Source organism: Ailuropoda melanoleuca, chromosome 7 (genome assembly GCF_002007445.2).
Source record: "Ailuropoda melanoleuca isolate Jingjing chromosome 7, ASM200744v2, whole genome shotgun sequence".
NCBI classification, from domain to species: domain Eukaryota; kingdom Metazoa; phylum Chordata; class Mammalia; order Carnivora; family Ursidae; genus Ailuropoda; species Ailuropoda melanoleuca.
The window spans coordinates 116,095,457-116,118,769 of NC_048224.1; positions in this window are offsets into that span (position 1 = coordinate 116,095,457).

The following is a 23,313-nucleotide window of genomic DNA, read 5'->3' on the forward strand; positions in this document are numbered from 1 at the left end:
TGAGAAAAGACTTGGTGAACTCAATGATTCCAACAAATTTAATAGCATTCATATTATAGGAGTCCCAGAGGAAGAAGAGAGAAAAGGGAATAGAAAGTTTATTTCAAGAAATAAGAGCAGAAAACTTCCCTAATCTGGGGAAGGAAACAGACATCCAGATCCAGGAGGCACACAAAGTCTCATCATAATCAACAAAAGCAGACCAACACCAAGACATATTGTAATTAAATTTGGAAAATATAGTGATAAAGAAAGAATCTTAAAAGCAGCAAGACAAAAGAAGTCCTTAACTTACAAGGAAAAACCCATAAGGCTAGCTGGAGACTTTCCAGCAGAAACTTGGCAAGCCAGAAGGGAGGGCCATTTTATATTCAAAGTGCTGAATGGGAAAAATCTGCAGCCAAGAATACTCCATCAAGCAAGGCTATCATTCAGAATAGAAGAAGAGATAAAGTGTTTCCGAGACTTACAGAAACTAAAGGAGCCTGTGACCACTAATCCAGATGTACAAGAAATATTAAATGGGACTCTGAGTGGGAAGGAGAAACCAAAAGTGACAGTATAAAGTCAGGAGACACAAAAGCAGTAAAAATGAGTATTTCTTTAAAAATCAGTCAAGAAACTCACACACACAAAGGGATGCCTGGGTGGCTCAGTCAGTTAATAGGCTGCCTTTGGCTTAGGTCATGATCTCAGGGTCCTGGGATCAAGCCCTGCGTGGGGCTCCCTGCCCAGCAGGAAGTCTGCTTCTCCCTCTTTCTCTCGGTGTTCTCTCTCTCTCTCTCTCTCACTCTTGCTTTCTTTCAGATAAATAAATAAAATCTTTAAAAAAAAAAAAGGACGTAAGATATAATGACATATACCAAAAGCGGGGGAGGAGAGAAGAAAAAAATGAGTTCAAACTTGAACAGCCATCAACTTAATATAGACTGCCATTTGCAGAAGAGGTCACATACAAAACAATGGTTCTGAATGACACACTGGATCAGATGTATTTAACAGATATATTCAGAATGTTCCATCCTGAGACAGCAGAATACACATTCTTTTCAAGTGCACATGAAATATTCTCGAGAATAGATCAAATATTTCTGATTGGGTCACAAATACAAAATACAGTTACAAAAATATTCAATTCTTCCATGCACCTTTTGTGACCCCAAGGCTATGAAACCAGAAGTCCACAACAAGAAAAAAATCTGGAAAGACCACAAATACATGTAGGTTTAAACAACATGCCACTAAACAATGATTGGGTCAACCAGGAAATCAGAGAAGAAATAAAAAAATATATGGATACAAGTAAAATGAAAACACAGTGGTCTAAAATCTTTGGAATGCAGCAAAAGCAGTCCTAAGAGAGAAATATATGGCAATACAGGTCTACCTCAAGAAGCAAGAAAAATCTCAATCTAACCTTACACCTAAAGGAGCTAGAAGAAGAACAACAAATGGAGCCTAAAGCCAATAGAAGGAAAGAAACAATAAAGATTAGAGAGGAAATAAATGGTATAGAAACTAAAAAAGCAATAGGACAGATCAATGAAACCAGGAACTGATTATTTGAAAAAATTAATAAAATTGATAAAGCCCAACAAGACTTCTGAAAAAGAAAAGAGAAAGGACCCAAATAAATAAAATCACAATGAGAGAGGAGAAATAACACCCAACACCACAGGAATAAACACTATTGTGAGAATATTATGAAAAACAATCCGCCAACCAGTTACACAACCTGGAAGAAATGGGTAAATTCCTAGACATATATAAATTACCAAAACTGAAACAGGAAGAAATAGAAAAGTTGAGCAGACTTACAACCAGCAAATAAATTGAATCAATAACCAAATAACTCCCAACCAAGGATCAGATGGCTTCATAGGTGAATTCTACCAAACATTTAAAGAAGAGTTAATACTTATTCTTCTCAACCTACTCCAAAAAATAGAAAAGGAAGGAAAACTTCTAGATTCATTCTATGGGGCCAGCATTATCCTGGTACCCAAACCAGATAAAGACACCACTAATAAAAGAGAACTACAGGCTAATATCCCTGATGAACATAGATGCAAAAATTCTCAATAAAATACTAGCAAAGGAAATCTAACAATACGTTAAAAAAACCACTCACCACAATCAAGTAGGATTTCTTCCTGGTTTGCAAGGGTGGTTCAGTATTTGCAAATCATCCAGATGTTAAGAATCATAGGATCCTTTCAATAGATGCAGAAAAAGCATTTAACAAAGCACAACATCCATTCATGATAAAAACCTTCAACAAAGTCAGGTTAGAGGGAACATACCTCAACATAATAAAATTGCTTATATAATAATAATGATTAAATAATAATAAATATAAAAAAACCCACAATTTTTTTTTTTAATCCTCAGTGGGGAAAAGCAGAGCTTTTCCTGGTATGGTCAGGAACAAGAGAGGGATGGATGTCCATTATCACCACTGTCATTTAACAGTACTTGAAATCCTGGTCACAGCAACCAGAAAATGAAAAGAAATAAAAAATATCCGAATGAGCAAGAAAGAAGTANTGATTAAATAATAATAAATATAAAAAAACCCACAATTTTTTTTTTTAATCCTCAGTGGGGAAAAGCAGAGCTTTTCCTGATATGGTCAGGAACAAGAGAGGGATGGATGTCCATTATCACCACTGTCATTTAACAGTACTTGAAATCCTAGTCACAGCAACCAGAAAATGAAAAGAAATAAAAAATATCCGAATGAGCAAGAAAGAAGGAAAACTTTCATTATTTGCAGATGACATGATACTATACATAGAAAAGCCAAAAAAAAAAAATAGAACTGATAAATTCATTTAAGTTGCAGGATACAAAATCAACATACAGAAATCTGTTGCATTTCTATACACCAATAATGAAGCAGCATAAAGAGAAATTAAGGAATCAGTCCCATTTACAGCTGCACCAAAAACTGTAAGGTACCTAGGATAAACCTAACCAAGGAGGAGAGAGACCTATACTCTGAAACCTATAAAACACTGATGAAAGAAATTGAAGATGACACAAAGAAATGGAAAGACATTTCATGCTCTGGATTGGAAGAACAAATACTGTTAAAATATCTCTACTACCTAATGCAATCTACACATTTAATTCAATCCCTATCAAAATACCATTAATATTTTTACAGGACTGGAACAAATAATCCTAAAATTTGTATGGTTCCACAAAAGACTCCAAATAGCCGAAGCAATCTTGAAAAAAGAAAAACAAACCTGGAGGCATCACAATTCCAGACTTCAAGTCATATTACAAAGCTGTAATAATCAAAACAGTAAGGTACTCCCATAAAAATAGACACATAGATCAATGGAAGAGAATAGAGAGCCCAGAACAGAACCCACAACTATATGACCAATTAATATTATTGACAAAGCAGGAAAGTATCCAATGGGGAAAAAGACAGTCTTTTCAACAAATGGTGCTGGGAAAACTGGACAGCAACATGAAAAAGAATGAATCTGGACCACTTTCTTGCACCATACATAAAAAAATTCAAAATGGATTAAAGATCTAAATGTGAGACCTGAAATCATAAAAGTCCTTGAAGAGAAAAGAGGCAGTAACTTCTTTCTGGATTTGTCTCCTGAGGCACGGGAAGCAAAATAAAAAATAAACTGTCGTGACTACATCAAAATAAAAAGCTTCTGCACAGTGCAGGAAATAACAAAACTAGAGGCAACATAGGGAAAGGGAGAAGATATTTGCAAATGACATATATGATAAGGGGTTTGTATCCAAAATATATAAAGAACTTAAAAATTGAACACCCAAAAAGTGAATGATCTGATTAAAAATGGGCTGAAGACATGAATAGACATTTTTCCATAGAAGACACACAGATAACTAACAGATGCATGAAAAGATGCTCAACATATCATCAGGGAAATGCAAACCAAAACAACAATGAAATACTACCTTACACCAGTCAGAATGGCTAAAATCAACAACACAGGAAACAACAGGCATTGGCAAGGATGTGGAAAAAGGGGAACTCTGGCACTGTTGGTGGGAACGCAAATTGGTGAAGCCACTCTGGCAAACAGTGTGGAAGTACTTCAAGAAGTTAAAAATAGAACTACCGTATGATCCAGCAAAGACACCACTAGGTATTTACTTAAAGTATACAAAAATACTAATTCAAAGGGATACATGCACCCCAGTGTTTATAGCAGCATTATCTACAATAGCCAAATAATGGAAATAGCCCATGGGTCCATCAATTGATGAGTGGATAAAGAAGAAGTAATAGATCTGTACAATGGAATAATACTCGGCCAGAAAGAAGAATGAAATCTTGCCATTTGCAAGGACATTTCAAGGACATGGATGGAGCTAAAGAGTATTATGCTAAGTGAAAGAAGTCAGTCAGAGAAAGACAAATACTGTTTGATTCCACTCGTATGTGGAATTTAAGAAACAAATGAGCAAAAGCAAAAAAGAGAGAGAGAGGCAAACCAAGAAACAGATTCTTAACTACAGAGAACAAACTTAGAGTTACCAGAGAAGGCGGGGGGGGGGCGGTAAATAGGTGATGGGGGTTAAGGAGTGTTGTAATGATCACAGGTGATGTTGAATCACTGTATTGTACTAATATTGCACAGTATGTTAACTAACTGGAATTAAATTAAAACATAAATAAAAACCAAAAATGGTGCTGATGAACCTGCATGAGAGAGTTGCCATAAACCTTCAATTTGTAAAAAAAACTCAATATCTGTGAAGTGCAATAAATGGGGTATGTTATGCTTGTACTTAGTAAGATTTTGTATTTTGTTGTGTTAATATATGTATTTGAAGCTTATTTTAGACTTTTTATGAGTTTAGAGTACTTCAGATGTATATTCTTTTTAAGTTTTTAAGGCAATCACTTATAAATCTAAACATAATTGATTTAATTAAAGATTTGCATTCTCCATCAGTATTCAGAGCTTCTAAGTAAATAAAAGCAAATTATTTTTCCATACATTTCATTTTTCTAAGAACTCATTTTTGTGATGTTTTACCATGAAAGAATTTTAGCGAGAGGCAGCACTTCCAGCTTGTGTAAATTTCTAAACTCTATTATGTTGGTGGCCCATTTTACTTTATATAACTTGATAAATACTCAAATATATAAAATAGAATTTTTAATGAAATTTTAAACAGAGAAAACATTTCATTTCTTCAAATGAAGGGTGGATTCAAGTACTTAGCTATAATAGAACATGTGGAAGTGTTCTTTTTGACACTCTTTTAGCTTTGATCTGTGGAGAGAATTTTTTTTCTTTTGTAATTTAATTGCAATAGAACCCGCTGTTTTCAATGATGTAGAGTGTCAAAATGGAAAAAGAACAATTGTTTTGAAAGTGGACTCAAAAGCCTGGTAACTTTCAACCATAGAAACAAAAAACATCTCACTCCCNTTCAAATGAAGGGTGGATTCAAGTACTTAGCTATAATAGAACATGTGGAAGTGTTCTTTTTGACACTCTTTTAGCTTTGATCTGTGGAGAGAATTTTTTTTCTTTTGTAATTTAATTGCAATAGAACCCACTGTTTTCAATGATGTAGAGTGTCAAAATGGAAAAAGAACAATTGTTTTGAAAGTGGACGCAAAAGCCTGGTAACTTTCAACCATAGAAATAAAAAACATCTCACTCCCTAGGAATTCTGTTTGCTCAATTTTAAACACGAACTTTCTCCTGTGGCAGTAGATGATTTTCTACAAATTAGGAAAATTTAATAACCTAGTTGGTTATTCCTGCCTTCATTATGAGGCAATTGTTATAGTTATCCACTGCTGCTGCTTTTACTGATGTGTTTCAAAAACCTTTGTCCTTCTTCTGAAACAAGGCTCTCTCTACTTTGTTTCCTTTATTCTCTTGGCCTTTAGATCTTAACACTGTCCACTCATCCCTGATTGACAGATATCAGAGGCTCTGTCAAGGCTGCTGGTCCCTAAGGCCATCAAGCTGTCATTCAACCTCCCAGTGTCATGACTAAATCCCCCAAAAAGTTCTCCATTTCTGTTAGCTTAGCTGGAGAACATATTGTCCTTCTGTAGTACTTGGATCTTTTATTCTGTAAGTGGCTTTATCTTTAATATAATCCAAATGTGTTTTAATAAAAATAGCTTCAATATAGATTTTGTTTTAAAATTTTCTTACCAAAATTTACATGTTGATCAAAGCTAAAATATAACAAGTAGCAAGTTTATTAGGAAAATAAGCATAATTTTAAGATTAGTTGGTTTGCACTATAATTCTTTATTATGTTGGTCTTTGACGTTCCCCAGGATTATATAGTGTGCCTAGATAAAATAGAACATATAGATGCTAATGATTTTTTTAGATAAAATGTGTTATATGTAAATATTCATGAATAGATGAATGAGGATGACTAATTACTATACTTTCTCAAATGTGTTTCTAAAAATAAATAAAATTTGGGGTGCTCATCAAAATTATAAAATTCATTGATGGATCTCAGTTGGATATTGGTTATCTCTGTGGTACCTTCAATAGGTGAACAAAAATATTACTCAGTGTTAGAGGTTCAAGTGAGTTTTGTTGTCCAAATTATAGTGCTTCCATTTGCTATAAATGCAAAGAAAATAGGTTGATTTTCTTTTGGAAATTAACCTATAATTTAAGTATCCATGGGAAAATACCCTATAACTGCTAGTATAAGACTTTTCTGATAAATGTTTCTGTAGAATGAGGCATAAGCCTGAAAGTCTAAAATATTTAATTCAAAGAATAATAACCAAGCACTTCCGTGCAAGGCATTCTTGATCCAATGCTTGGGTTACATCCAGAAACAGAATGAAGGTCCTGACTTCTTTGGGGAGTTTTGTTTTGTTTTTTAAATTTTAAATGAGCCTTGATCTGCTCTCTTTTCTAAAATGGATTCAATCTTTGGCCCAAATTTTTTATTTATACCCAGCAAATAGCCTCAAAGAGAAGGAATTAGAACATGGCCTGTTAGGTGGAGGACAGTCAGAGTAAAGTATTAGCAAAAGACCCTGCCTGAACTTCTTACCAATAAGTGCAGCAGAAGATTAAAACCATAAAATTTTATTATCTGTGCTTTTCCTTAATTAATTTTTTAAACAATATTCAAAGCTTCCTAAGCACTAGAGAAAAAAATTCAAATTATATTTTTTAAGTATTGTGAATATCGGGATGGGTCACATGATATTTTCAGGATCTTAATATAGTATGGATTCATGTACAAACACTAAAAGTGGAAATATCGTTTTATAAGGAGGTTGACATATTTGCATAGGACTGAGAAATCTGATATTTTAATTAGAGATTAATTAATTTTGAAATTTTAACTTATTTGATATAAAATCTCATGGTTTAAATCAGGGGATGTTTTCAATAGAATTTTACGAGAGTATTTAAGAAGAAGAAAAATATCTTAATTGTTGACTATTTGACAGCCAGAAAGTGGGGGGAAATGAAAATGTATCCTGGACTAGTAAATGTTTCATCTGCCTCATCTAACTTCTGAGGTCCTCTTCTCTCTTCAGCTGAGACCACTGATAACCCTACACCGATCTTCTTGGTCATCATTAGGACCAGTGTTGAAAAAAGAAGTATATATTTAAAACAATTCCATGAGTCACACATTGTCGAACTTGCTCTGATACTGTGGTCCATTAGACTGTAAGCCTTCTGACAGCAAGTACAGGTTTAATTATTATTTTATTTTTAAAATATTTTATGTATTCATTCAATTATTTATTGATTTATTTATTGAGAATGAGAGAGAGAAAGAGAGAGAGAGCACAAGTGGGAAGAGGAGCAGAGGGAGAGGGAGAGAGAGAATCTTAAACAGACTCCATGCTCAGTGCAGAGTCCAACCCAGGGCTCGATCCCACAACCCTGAGCTCTCAACCTAAGCCAAAATCAAGAGTTGGATGCTTAACCAACTGAGCCATCCAGGACCCCTCAGGTTTTTATTATTTATTACCTTTACCTGAACAGTTTCATAGTCTGTCATATGGTAGACATTGACAATATTTTGATGGATGAATAATCTACTCTTGTTCTGTCATTTCCTGCCATTACTCAAGAGGGAATAGTGATAAATAGAGCAAAACTGAAAGCTACCTACTGTGTCATGGTATTAGAAACTGGAGTTTTGAGGTTAAAGCATGCCAGTGTCTGTTTCTATCATGATTCTCTGAGTCTCTGCATTTGTTGTTTGGTGCTCATCTAAAGACAGAAATTGTCAGAATAAATAAAAAAAATCACGACTCAACTGTATGTTGCTTACGAAAATCTCAATTCAAGTCAAACAGCATGAATAGTTGAAATAAAACAATGAAAACATGTATACCATGAGAATATTAATTTAAAAATAGGAAAGCAAGAGTGGCTATATTAATATCTGATAGAGTACATTTCAAAGCAAGATAATTGTAAATACAGTGGAATGCTTTCTAGTTTCAACTGCATCTTTCTCCTGAAATAAAATCATACTTTCTATCCCTTTGTCCACCTTGAGAACATTTATGTTTTCATTGTCACAAGATCCCATGTCCCCAGTGTTTTTTTTTGAAGATAATGCTGGCATTCCTCTGAAGACATACAAATTTCCCCTCTGATTTTTTCCATTTGTATACCATCGTTATAGACTTGTCTTTATTTCTGTGAACTTAAAAGCATATATCTACTTTTTATACTGTATTGACAATAGTTCAGGGTGGAATTATAATCTGTGTGCCACTAACAGTCATTATAGTATCACAACTGATAAATATTTACTTAATCACTTAATAGCTAGATATATTATTGAAGTAAAGAAACATTCATTGTTCTGGTAAAAGAGCTTGTATGCATAGAAATCAAACCCATACTTACGCAATCTTGGTTTCTATTTTGTTGAGGTCATCTGTTATTTTAAGCTACCCTATATGTTTTGCATACTTTCTCTACATCTTGATAATTTTCCACATGATGAGTCTTATCTTCTCAAACAGAACTGGAGAGACTATATTCACAGGATCCCTTTCAAATAGAACATGTGCATTTAATCAAAGTTACTACAATGAAGTGCAACCAAGCATTCTTAGTTATAGAAATAATCAACACTTAAAAGAAAATCAGTCTTGGGGCGCCTGGGTGGCACAGCGGTTAAGCATCTGCCTTCGGCTCAGGGAGTGATCCCGGCATTATGGGATCGAGCCCCACATCAGGCTCCTCCACTATGAGCCTGCTTCTTCCTCTCCCACTCCCCCTGCTTGTGTTCCCTCTCTCGCTGGCTGTCTCTATCTCTGTCAAATAAATAAATAAAATCTTAAAAAAAAAAAAAGAAAAGAAAATCAGTCTTTTGGCAACCACTGTGATAGAGTGTCCTGTGGCAGTGATAGAATTTCTGATGCCAATTATTGAATACCATAGGAGCCAACTGATAATGACAATCAGGTTTAGAAACAGAAATCACTGTGCCATGAGGGGCATTGCTGCTGCTTCTCTGGCTTGCTGACCTTACCAGAGATTCTGGAAGCTGCCAAACATCCTTTAATGAATTTTGTTCCTGCTTAAGTAACTCTGAGAGGATGGCATTGTTTGCAGTCAGGAGACCTGAACACTCATCACTCTGATGTTAACAGTGTGTGTTTATTCATAGTTATTTTTGATGGTAAAGATAATGAACTATGAACTTTCACAGAAATCGTCCATTTTTAGCCCATACACTGCAATAGGAAAGTCAGCCTACCTGAGACAATCTGCTTTTGGTGGGAGGTACTGTATGATTCTCTCATGACTCATAGATTTGCTTTGGGTACAAAGTTTGCATCAAAGAATTTGCCAGCAGCTCAGGCAGAGAGAGGTGACTACATGTAGTTCACTTTCTAGAAAAATTCATCTGTCTTAGACTAAACATAAAGATAGATTTCTGCTAAGAGTGTGAAGATGTAATGTTAATGTTCTGTGTCAGTCTGGAAGTTTGAGTAGTGTGTGCTCAGGTGAGGTTTGCTCCTGTTTCTAAGATTTGTGACAAACGCACATTGAAGATTGCATTTCTTGCCAGCTGGGACGCCATAAGCAGCTATAGATTTATAAGTGCAATTGAAGTAGAAAAATAAAGCAAATAGAACAAGTATTTGTCTTTATTTAATAAATAAAAATTAAAATTCATAAACATACATCTTAGTGACATGAGTACTGGCTACATATTTTATTTCTGTATTAATAGCTTTTTTTGTAACTCTCTGCTATCCGAATTTTGCATCAGCTCAGTTTAGCAAATACTGATTGGAAAAATCCTAAACATTACAAAGAACATAGTGAACTATGTATGCTGTGAATGTAAAGATGAAAAAGACGGTTGGGAAACAAAAGGAAAGAATGAGAGAACTAATATTTTGTTATGTACTTGGTGCTATGGACTCTGCAGAAATCTTCACCCATGTTAACAAACTTACTGCTCATAGTAGTCTTTTAAATGAGTTTTCAGAAAAGCTCAATGATTTGTCTACAGTCTTATAAATAGTGGATTATGTTGTGGTTTAATGAAGGAACAGAAATTCAGTTTATGGTTAGTTGATTTCCAAAACTTAGTCCTTTTATTCTCGTAAGTAGTTTTTACTCTTGTTTATAACAATGGAGTGTATTATAGAGTATCACACGATTTTAATTAGATTTTGACATTTATGTAATATTAAAGTGCTATATATTAAATAGCAGCCTATGATGAGTATGTTATTAATAATACAAGCAGATATATATATATATTTGAAAATTAGTTCATATATCCAAGCAATGTTCTATTAAAGTACATAGACAATATTTGATATCCATCTGTATTTGTGGATATTTGCCATAATTCCATTGCTCTGAAATCCAGTAAATATGTTAGAAACTACTGTTTCACACTCTGAGATAAAATTATTAATTCAAGATAGAGCAACTGTCTGCATTGTTTTTATAACATCCTCCTCAGGAGAGTAGTTAACAATAGTAATAATTTATCTTAGTTGGAACAAAGATATTTGTGCTAAGATAAACTAGTGAAATTATGAGTTAACCAAAGTTTAACTGCAGTACTCCCCAGGAGTTGTATTTTGCTAAAATTGATGTGGATCTCCAAGAAGACCATATAAAATAATGTGCTCTCTGAAATTATACTACATAACATTTTCCTCCCATGATACATAAAAAAGACGAAAATTCAATGAAATATATTTTGGAAAATATTTTTACCTATTATTCTGACATTATTGGACAACTGGCTGATCAGTCACAGGGCAAATATTTGGGAGATCACTGCCATAATCCAGGGAGAGTTTATGAGGTTATTGCTAGAAAGGAACAGGAAGCCTAACACAGTGACGGGCTATAAAATGTAATTTAGAAGGACAACTGACACTACTTAGAGAGAGACAAAAACATTTATTTATATAAAAATAATAATAGCTATCATTTGTTGATAATTTACATGCTTCCCACTACTGTTAATATTTCCCGTGGTTGTCTTATTTAATCATTATCCTGTAACCCCATTTACAGATGAAATTTCTAAATCCATGTACATAGAATACTTCGAAGAAATGAGTTATGGGTGTAAGTAAAAGCCTTATTTTATAGCACTGTAATGTGTTCTATATAAATATACAGTCATTCAAAATACTTATGTATTAGCTTAAAAAATACTTAATTCATCCAATATAATGTAACTATGATCCTGTCTGGTTTGAAAAGCTCTTTAAATCCCTTACCGGTAAATTAATTCAGTTACTGAAGTATGGGGCAACTGGGTGGCTCAGTTGGCTGGGCATCTGACTCTTGATTTTGGCTCAGGTTGTGATCTTAGGGTTGTGGGATCAAGCTCTGTGTCGGGCTCTGTGCTGGGCATGGAGTCTGCTTGAGATTCTCTCTCTCTCCCTCTGTTCCTTCCCCCTCCCTCTCCTAAAAAAATAAATTAGAACATATTCAGCACCCCTGTTGACTCTTTTGTGCTTTCTTCCAGTCACTCAAGTCCCAGGGAAAACCTCTATTCTTCTAATGGCAAAGAATATTTTTGCCAAAGTTTGTATATTACAAAAATTAAATCATGTATTTTGGGCTCTTTGATATCTGAATTCTTTTCCTCAGTATTATATTTGCAAAATACAGCCAAGTTGTTTTGCATAGTTGTAGATCATTCATTCCTTTTGTTGTATACAATTCCACTGTATAAATATACCATAATTATTTATCATTATATTGCTGATGATTGGCATTTGGGGCTGTTATGAAGAGTGCTGCTAAGAAAATTATGACACATGTTTTGGGGAAGTATGTGTTTATATTAGAGAATAGAAAGCTAAGTCATAGAGTATGCCCATGTCCCATTGTAGTACATAGAGCTAATCATTCTGCAGAATTGAATGTACCAGTTCATATCCTTGGTACCATGCTCACCAGAACTTGCTGTCTTTGATATTTCTAATCTATTATTTGATATGTGATGGTAAAATGTTTGGGTTTAATTTCAATGTTTATAACAGCTAATGATATTGCCCAATTTTTTGATGCCTAGCAGTTACTTAGTTACAACTTACATAAAGCGTTTGTTCTTGTGTTTGGTCAAATTTTCTACTGGTTGTTTGTTTTTAATTATAGGTTTGAAAACATGTGATATTAACAAGTTAACCAGCAACACGGATTTGATAACAAATTTGTAAATATCTGGAATTTTGGAGCAACTCCATATTGCAAAATTATGTCTGATGTTAGAAAAAATATATTCCATAATCCAAAGAATGGGATTTGTCCTTTATAGGATGAAATTTGGATTGAAAGAATAATGAAAACTAAAAAAAAAGAAAAAAGAAAAAAGATATAGCGATATATATTACCAAGACCCTTCCACCATCTGAGATGAAATGGATCTGCCGACAATTTACACAATGCTCTATTATTATTGGAAATAAGATAAACTCTGGTTGAGTTAAAAAAAATAAGTCAATATGCAACTTACTGTTACTTGCAGCATTTATCTTGACACTCCATAAACATGATAAATGTGTATTGGTTCTAAATCAGGCAATGATTTAATCATTTTACTTTACTTTTATTTTTTTTTAAGTTTTTATTTTTTAGAGTAGTTTTTGGTTTACAGAAAAATTGAAAGTACAGAGATTCCCCTATATTGCTCAGACATATAAATAGCTCCCCTATTATGAAAATTCCCAACCACAGTGGCACATTTGTTACAGTTGATGAACTTACATTGACATCTCATTATCACCTAAATTCCATAGTTTTTACAAAGAGTTTGTTCTTGGTATAGTGTATTCTATGGGTTTAGACAGATGTACAATGACATGTATCCATCATGATAGCATTATATAGATAATTTTCACTGCCCTGAAAATCTTCATCCTTTTGTTAACTAAAGTAGTACTTAATTGCCTCTAGAATAAAGATGACCATTCATAAACTATTTAATCTGATCTAATCTGAAGTTTAAATATAATGCTTATATCTATTTAATCACCTTAAATATAACAGGTTGTAGGTGGAATTCACCTGCTACATAGTATTAATAAATCATTTAAAAGTGTGTGTATGTGTTATACACACACAAGTTATGCAGGTGTATACAAATATAGTATCTGATATTAAGTTTTAACATTACCTTCCAAAAGAAAAATTTCACCAAAAATCCTTTGCTTTTGGAATATAACAATTGATAGCTATATTATAGTTGGTCAGAAAGTATTCACTTACAATATAATAATTTAAAAACACAATCTAGTGTTGAAAAAATAGAGAAATTATATAAAATTCACTTGTCAAATTTAAACTTGTTTTCAAAATATGTTATTTTTTCTGCCTTATTTTTGTGCTTGGATTAAAATTATAAATGGCATATTTTTTTCCAGTGAAGGGAACACACACACAGAGGCAGGCATACACAATTGAACTACATCGTATGTTGACTTTCTCTTGCTAACATTGACATTTTATCAAGGTTGCTGTAACATTTATCTTAAGCTAACAAATGACTTCTAAGACTTTTTTTGCTTATAAAAATATTAAAATTAAACATGAAAGTGAAAAGACTTTCTTGTCCTCTCATATTTGTCTGGTAAAAATGAGACTGAAAGAATGTAGCTTGGAGGCATTAATATAAATCGAATAATTCAGAAAGTATGATTCCAACACAACTTTGCAAAAGATTTCAAGTTCTCACACATTCAGATAAGTTTATTCTCTTCTGTATTTAAACAATTTTTTTTTCAAAAATAATTATGGACTTTTTAAAATTTTAATTCCAGGGTACTTAACACACAGTGTTTTTAATTTGAAGTGTACAATATAGTGATTCAACAATTCCATGTATTAGTGTTCATCAAGATAAGTGTACTCTTAATCCTCTGAACCAAATTTACCCATCCACCCACCCACCTCCCCTCTGGTAACCATCTGTTTGTTCTCCATAGTTAAAAGAGTCTGTTTTTTGCTTTGTTTCTCTCTTTTTCCCCCCTTTGTTTATTTGTTTTTTAAATACCTCATATGAGTGAAATCATATGGTATTTGTCTTTCTTTGACTGGTTTATTTTGCTTAGCATTAATACTCTCTCAGTTCCATCCACATTGTTGTAAATGGCAAGATTTCATTCTTTGTTTTGAAACATTTTTGATGCATTTTAGTTTCTTCTGAAATTTGAGCATCTGTCAGTTTTTCTGCAGGTTAAATTAACAACAAATATAAAAATACAACAAGTACAAAAATAATTTTTACTATCTTTAGGCAGGGTTGAAATATGAACTATATTAGTAAATGACTAAATTTAGTAATATAAAATGACTAAATTTAGTAAATAAAAATGTAAGGTTTTTTTGTAGTTGTAACAACAAACAAGGACACGTAGTAGTTCTAGAAACTATGAATACTGTATCAGGGATACAATAAGAAAATAAAAATAAATGAAACTAATATTTATATCATGTTTCATAATGGGGGGCAGATAGCTTTGAAACTACTTTAGTAATAATGCTTTTCAGTTCCCCATATGTAGTTCAAAGCCTCTAAAAATACTATTTCATTTTGTTATCTTTAAACCTTATAAATAGTGCAATATAGTGGACTTGCAAAATTTAATTCATTCTATGATGCTGATGTGCCTGGAAAGCCCCAATGTGTGGATAGGACTGAAAAATAAGTTAATTCTGTTCTATAAGTTTCAAAAATTGGATGATACGTTACTTTTGGTAATCCTTTAAAACAATGTTTAGTACATATTAGATAAAATTGTGTGGTCACTTAGCATCTCTTCTCTCCTGTTACTTCTGTAATTTCATTGGCAAAGCCCTTGGGGCGTATCAGCTGTCTGTGGTGGCCATCTGACTGAATGTGCAAACTGGAATACTTTGACAGTAAAAGGAGTTGTTATTAATAATAATCACACCTAGACAGCAGGCATAACTGGGAACATGTCCAAAATACCTAGCTCGGCCTCTCTTCCATTCTTGGTGAATGCGAACTCTACATCCTACCAAATTTTCCATCTGACGCACTACAGTGGCCCACTACTGTTTGCTCAGCATTTTGACACAGCTATGTTAATGTGAGCTGTGTTGCTGGTGCGCTAGTTTTCAATTCTAACCCCTCGGGTTCTGAAAGACTCATGACTCCTTATACCTAAGCACATTGAGCTTTCCAAGGTTCTGTGGTGGTATCTGTGCACCAAATGATTGTATGGAAGCTTTCTAAGTATCCACTTCCTTGGTTCTTCCTTAGCAGACAGTCTCTATTTCTCCAGTCTCTGCCCTTACAGAATTTTGCATGATACGACACAAATCCTGCCTCTTTTGAGTTTTATGGAGAGAAGAAACAGGACTCACATTCAAACCTCATTCTCTCTCTCTCTCTTACTTTTTTTGTTCTCACCCCTCAAATATCACCAGGTCAGAAAAGGACTCAATCTCATTCTCAAAAACAGGCATAGTGACACATGTAGGTGATGCCTCCCCTCTACCCTGTGGGAGAATACTCTTATCTGTTCCTTTTTTTTTTTTTTTTAAAGATTTTATTTATTTGACAGAGATAGAGACAGCCAGCGAGAGAGGGAACACAAGCAGGGGGAGTGGGAGAGGAAGAAGCAGGCTCATAGCAGAGGAGCCTGATGTGGGGCTCGAACCCATAACGCCGGGATCACGCCCTGAGCCGAAGGCAGACGCTTAACCGCTGTGCCACCCAGGCGCCCCTTATCTGTTCCCTTTAGTTTCATTATTGACATACTAATGGGAATGGTGGTAAAAAAAACCAGAAAATACTCTCTCATGCATGATAACCTGATTAACATGGTTATCCTCCCCACTATATAATTTTTCATATAAGGACATAAACATGATCTATCTATCTATCTCTATATATACACATTAACTGTATACATCCCTTTATAATACATCTCAGTATTCCCATTCCTTCTATAATTTACCTTTATCTTAATCTCCTCTAATGAGGTGAAAAAATTAGGCAGTTGGGCAAAAAAGAAAAACACATTTATAATAAATAATCTTATATTAATAATCACAATTTTTAGTTTTTGCATAAACAAGAAAACATATAAAAATGCTATATTGGCCATATAGTATATGTTTTAACAAATTTCCATATTTTCTACAGTAAGTCCATTTTTTTCTGTAATAATTTTAAAAAGTCATCAACATAAATTATGAGTATTTTCCTAACATGTAAAATGAGTGTAATTTTATAATACACAAGATATTTTTCTAATATACAAAAGGGATATCATTTCCAAAATTTTACAAGTTACTGTTACCCACTGCATTATTTTAAGAGGAGATCCACATTCTAGTTGAATCAAATTTTTTAAAAAAATAACAGTCATAAAGTATTAACAGCTCTAGTTTTCAATCTTGCCAAGAAATTTTGTCCTTGGTGACAGTGGGCAGCTTACATTATATTGAAGGAATTTTATAACTTGGCTTGCAACATAAAGTGTGGTTTATAGAGTAGTTAGGTTATTAATAATTTCCACATTTATCTTAATGTGTAACTTGGTGACCTTCCTGTTTCATATTAGGAATAGTTTCCTCATATCTATAATTTAGATTGATATTTGTATCTAATTGGATATATTATTTTTCTATGTCTGTGTAATTGGATATATTATTTTTCTACAATATATTTATATGTGTTATTAAAGTATATTTCCACTAAGATCTTTTTTTTAATATGCTAAGCATGTGGTCAAATTTTGGAAGTAATGTATTCTCATTATGATAGCAGAAATAACTGTTCTCTTGATATCTATGGAATGAAAAAGAAAAAAATGAGAGAATAGAACCATACGCCTTTTTTTTTTTAAAGATTTTATTTATTTATTCAACAGAGAGAGAGACAGCCAGCGAGAGAGGAAACACAAGCAGGGGGAGTGGGAGAGGAAGAAGCAGGCTCATAGCAGAAGAGCCTGATGTGGGGGCTCGATCCCATAACTCCGGGATCACGCCCTGAGCCGAAGGCAGACGCTCAACCGCTGTGCCACCCAGGCGCCCCAAACCATATGCCTTTAAAAAATATTTTGAGGGGTAAAAAAATAACTGAAGTCGCCCAACAAAATGGACCATGAGTTTATGGATAATTTTAGTCTATGTTCTACAAATATATTATAGAAATTAAGAAATTACCAATATTTGAAGATCACCAATTCAATAGTAATTACCCTTCTGAGAAGCATATTGTCTTTAGATACATTTTAATGTGTTTAATTAGTCTTAGTTTACACAAGAGAATGACTACAATTATAATATTAAACATGTTATAAAATTGTCTGAAAATGTGTGTATGTGAATTTTATTATAAAAATGAAATACCCAAGTGTGATTATTCTATAAAGGAAACCTGTAAAGCAATCTTAAGAGAAACAGGGGTATTTCATATATCCAGGTCTATGTATTTAGGTATTTAGTATTTAGACTAGAATTATGGTAATATATAGGAAAATAGAATGAGTATATTTATGTCTATATCTGCATCTATATGTCTGTATCTATATCTACATACACACAAGCACATATATATTTATACTTTGCTATCTGTATCTGCACAAACATACACACACACGTCTTGCTTTGAAATTGCCTTTCTTTTTGATTGACCAAATCAATTATTAAGACAACACAGCAATCAAACGTGTGTTGCAAATTGACATATATTACTAGAAACGTGAGATATTTGATTCAGAAACTAGAGTCTATACAACATTATCACAGGCTTAGCTCTTTGAGAAAATGTCAGTCTCTTCCTTTGAGCTCTGTAATTAACCTTCTCATACCAATGTAATGTAAGAGATGACATTTTTGTGTTGTATCTAAGTAACTTCTGGACTTTTGTCTCTTTTTCTTAACCATAAATATAATACAGTTTCTATTAATATCACAGAATAGTCACATTCAAAAATCGAGAATAAAATCATTTTATAATTTTCTATCAGTTTATGTAGATGTTATCTTTTGTTATACATTTTTTTTCTTCTAGAAAATCTTCAGAGTGATTATTAATTCTCTTGTAACTGTATTTAATTTAGAACAATTCTACATTTTATTTTGTTTAATAAATTTCTTATAGAAACTTGTATTGGTGATTAAATATTCTACACATAGTAAAATTCAGTATTTGGTGTGATCAGTGACAGTATCCTTTAAAATATGTATGAGATATTTGTTTCAGTCATTTCATCAAATTAAAGACAAATTAACATTTTATGGATGCATTAATACTCCAGTGTAATTTCTCTTAGGTGATTGATGCAAATAGCAACTACCTGGAATACAAATATTTCATAGTTTTAAACTCTGAATATGATGTAATTACAAAATAAAAATAATTTTTCTCTGTGTGCTTATGCAATAGTCTATGAAGCCACAAAAATTCAGGACCTTGAGATTGTCTCACTGCATTTTTTTTTTAATTAGGCTTTATGAGTTTTGAAGTGAGGATACATTTCCATCTGTCTGAATACATAAGCTCCCGTACACAAAAGTCAAATTATAACTTATTTTCAATTGAAACCACAGAGTATGAACTATGAAGGACAAGATAGGTGCTTTGGTGATTTTGCAGACAAAAATTTTTTAAAATGCTATATTGACATTTGTGCTGCATTGAAATATTTGAGGAATTCTGTATGAAGGAGAAGGTTGAATCTGCTTGTTCTCATAGAGTGTAGAAGGAAGAATCAGGACTAGCATGCAGAGATAAAAGGAGATATATTTGTCTAGCAAATGATGATGAATTTCCAATAATTAATAGTAGGCAGATCTTCTGCCCATTAATTCTGAGAGTAAATTAATTATCCCTGCCTTGTGTCAGAGTTTGCAGCAAAAATCTTTTCAGAAGACTCCTGCTCATAGGGTTATGTTAACAGCATCAGAAACACTAAGGTTAGGGGATGCCTTGTGGGTGAGAAAGGAGGCGAGCACAAATAGGACACTCCAGGTGTGTGGTGCCCTTGGAACACCCTGGTGCTTTATTCTGGCATTCTGATGGTATGGCTTAAGAAAACTGACTTTGATGGCAGCAGTAAATTTGTCAGATTTAACATTCAATCCAGACAGATTTCCTCACATTTACTTTGAACACTAATGGATTATCTGTAATTATTGCTAAAGTGGAAAAGTACAAAATGTTACTTTGAGGACAAACACGCTAATTGAGGCATTATTGTTATCATTAGGCTTGAAATACGTTTCTTCTTTGACACATGATCATACAGGGAAGAGTGAAATTAAATGAGAACCAATTATGTATTTTTTAAATGGATGTCTCTGATAATTCCATTTCAAATTTAACTTGAAGACTGTCTTGGAAGTCATAGTCAAGATTCTCTGAAGTTAGTAAGGAAACTTTCGTTTGGAGATTGTAAATGGGGAAATAGATCCTCTTCTAGCTGAGGTGATAATGTCAAATTAAATACTTCATTTTATGAGAGAAACGAATGGAGTGGTGACTACGGAAGAAGCACTTATCCAGCCAGATCAGCGGAAGCCGTGTGTTAGTTGTCACAGCCAACTTGTCCTCAGATCACATATGTCAAAGGGGTATCGCCATAATTTTAGCTGTTGGGCTCACCACTTCCTCTGGCAAATTAAATCAAATAATATCACTCTCTCAGTGTCTTCATTTTGAACCAATATAACAGTTGGCAGAGATAAGAGGGACAGATTCCACAGGGTCCCATTCTAGAAGTACCATTAAATGAAAATAATTAAGTACTTTCAGTATCATGCTACATACTGTCTCACTCGACTGTTTGCTGATATATTGGGAACTGAGTGGTAGGGTAATTGAGATTATATTTCAAATGAAATGGTTTATTTGGAGCCATGAAGTAATTCAATTAAAAAGTTTATTTCAGATATGTGTTTTCTTTGCATTGGGCTCATTTTTCATCTTGCACTGTGATTTTGTAAAGGAGAGGTAATAAATATCTTGAGCCTCAAGGACCATTATGCTTGGTTTATTTCTTCCCACCTAAAGGTCCAAAGTGCATATTTTAAACTGTGAGTTGTAATAGTGCCAATATAATTAAAATTACCTACAGTATTGATATTCAAGAGAAACCAATGTTTTCTAAAATTTTGTAGGAAAATAAATGAGAGGTTATTATTAGAAAACAAGTGAGCATATGAATATTCAGACATCCACACTATGTATGTGTATTATTTATTCACACATAGTATTTCCTTGTTTTAATGGGAGTTTGCTCAAATGGGAGTCAATAAATGATGACATCAGTCATTATCATTATTGTTATTTCACTGCCATTTTAGATAATAAATGGAATTTAATACTTGTTTACTGAACAGACAGGTGGGGAAATTGAAGAGGGAAAATATAGGTTTATTAAGAAACAGCTAATTAATAGTAATATGTAGGCCAAAACATAATTCTTCTGATTCTGTTCTCTGTGATTTTATTTTTTTACTGTATCATACCATTCAAATTCTAAGTTCATTCTGTAGATTAATTATGAATGATTTCACCAAACATCATAGGTTCCCTCTGGTTGTATTTAACATAGTGTATGATCTTTAATTTCCCCTAATCATGTACTAGAGGATTACATATGAATACATGCCAGATTCACATCTGTGACAGACACTATTTGCTCCGTGTTCATAGTATCTTTACAAAGAGAACACTGGTATTATTAATCCTGGCATTCAGCCCAAATTTTAAAAGCCTGACATTTATCCTAGAGCTGCTCCTTTTTTTTTCCCCCTATTCCTCTGTGGGGATGAGAAAGTAACTTTAGAAAGATAAGAACAAGAAAGATTGGGGCACCTGGGTGGCTCAGTCGGGTTAAGCATCAGACACTTGATTTCGGCTCAGGTCATGATTTCAGGGTCGTGAGATGGAGCCCCGTGTTGGGCTCTGTACTGGGTATGGGCTTGCTTAAAAGTCTCTCTCCCTTTCTCTTTCTGCCCCTCCTCCTCTCTCTCTCTCTCAAAAAAAAAAAAAAAAAAAAAAAAAAAAAAAAAAAAGATTAGCAGTGGAAGGAAGAAAGGGAGGGGAAGGAAGACAATGAGAGCAGTGCCATGTTATTCTCTAGTTAAACATCTACTTCGGTAGCTGTTTGATGATTGATTTTTATGCCTGAATTAGCTGTATTAACAACCACCACCACATCACCTACAAAAATATAAGGAGAGATGATAGGACTGAGACAGGGTTCAAAAATAAGCAACCACATTTCCATGTTTTGTTGAGTTCAAGAAGACACTGTCAGCATTTGCTCAACCTAAGCTACCCTACCTACCATGTTTACTCAAAAAAAAAAAAAAATCCTTGCTATTTTAAGGGATGAAGAGCAAGTGAGTTTGGGTCAGGGCCTCAGAGGAAGGAAATGAATAAAGAAGTAAAAAGGCAAGCAGAGAGTGCAGGAAACTGGAGAAAGTAGCCCCAATAAACTATCTAAAAAACATATGATTTCCCTATGAGGGAATCAGCATTTAAGCTGATTTGAGTCACACCAAGTACACTGATCAGACACTGTTGGCCTGATAATCAGTAACACTGAAGAAAGAACACCATTAAATGGCCAGTTAGGTGAAGAGCCACAAAAAATTCTGCCCTTTGCAGTCAGACAACTAAGTTTTGGAGAGGGGGTTTGAAGAGAAGATAATTTGGAAGGTTTCCCAACACCAGCAGGGATCCAGGTCAAGTCTTCACAGAGGAATGAGGGGAGCATGTGAGCTTCAAATGAAGGTGGAAATGGAACTGTGTTTGAAAAACACAGAATGTCTTTGATCTGTATTTCTCTGAGAGGGAGACGAAACATGAGAGACTCTAGACTCTGGGAAACAAACAGGGTTTCAGAAAGGAAGGTGTGGGGGGATGGGGTAGCCGTGTTGTGATGAACACTGGGTGTTACACGCAACTGATGAATCACTGAACACTACATCAAAAACTATATGCTGGCTAATAGAAAATAATAATAATAATAATTAATAATAATAATAATAAAAACTACACACAGAATGGCTGGCAAGATACAGAATCTGTTCAAGGTACCACTAAGGGATTAGACAAAGATTCATCATGCATAGAAGCAGTGACAAAAGAAAAGTGAAAACTCTCCAGGGATGATTTACTAAGGTAAAACTGGTAAAACAAAACAGAGGCATAAAAACATAATATGAAGTTAATTAAACATAAGAAAAATGGTCTGGTAATGTTACACTTCCTCATAGAGAAATTCAATTAAATGCCATGTATAAATGACTACTAATTATTTTGATCCAAAGACTTTAGAAAATAGGAGTAAGGAGAAAGAGAGAGAGAAGGAGAACACACAGAAACTGTCATAGACCACAGGAGACAAAGTTAGACATGATGACTAAATGCAATGTCATATACTCTATTTTGTTCGTGAAGCAAAACAAGACATTAATGGAAAATTGGATAAGATCTGAATGAAGTCTCGAATTTAGTTAATAATAATATACTAATGCTTATTTCTTACTTTTGATTATTGTACCCCAGTATGTAAGGTGTCAGCAGCATGGGGAAATGAGTGAGAGGATGTCAGAAGTTCCTGTATTATCTTTGCAACTTTCTTATAAGCCTAAAATTATTCAAAAATTTTTTTAAGTTTACTTAAAAAAAGAAGATTAAAAAATGAGTAAAAATATATACAGATGGTTACAGGGAAAAAAAACATAAAAGAGGATGAAATTCATGAACAGACTATATCATGGTAGAATTCAGGTAAAACAAACTTAAAAACCATATGAATTGTTTATAATTACAATAAAA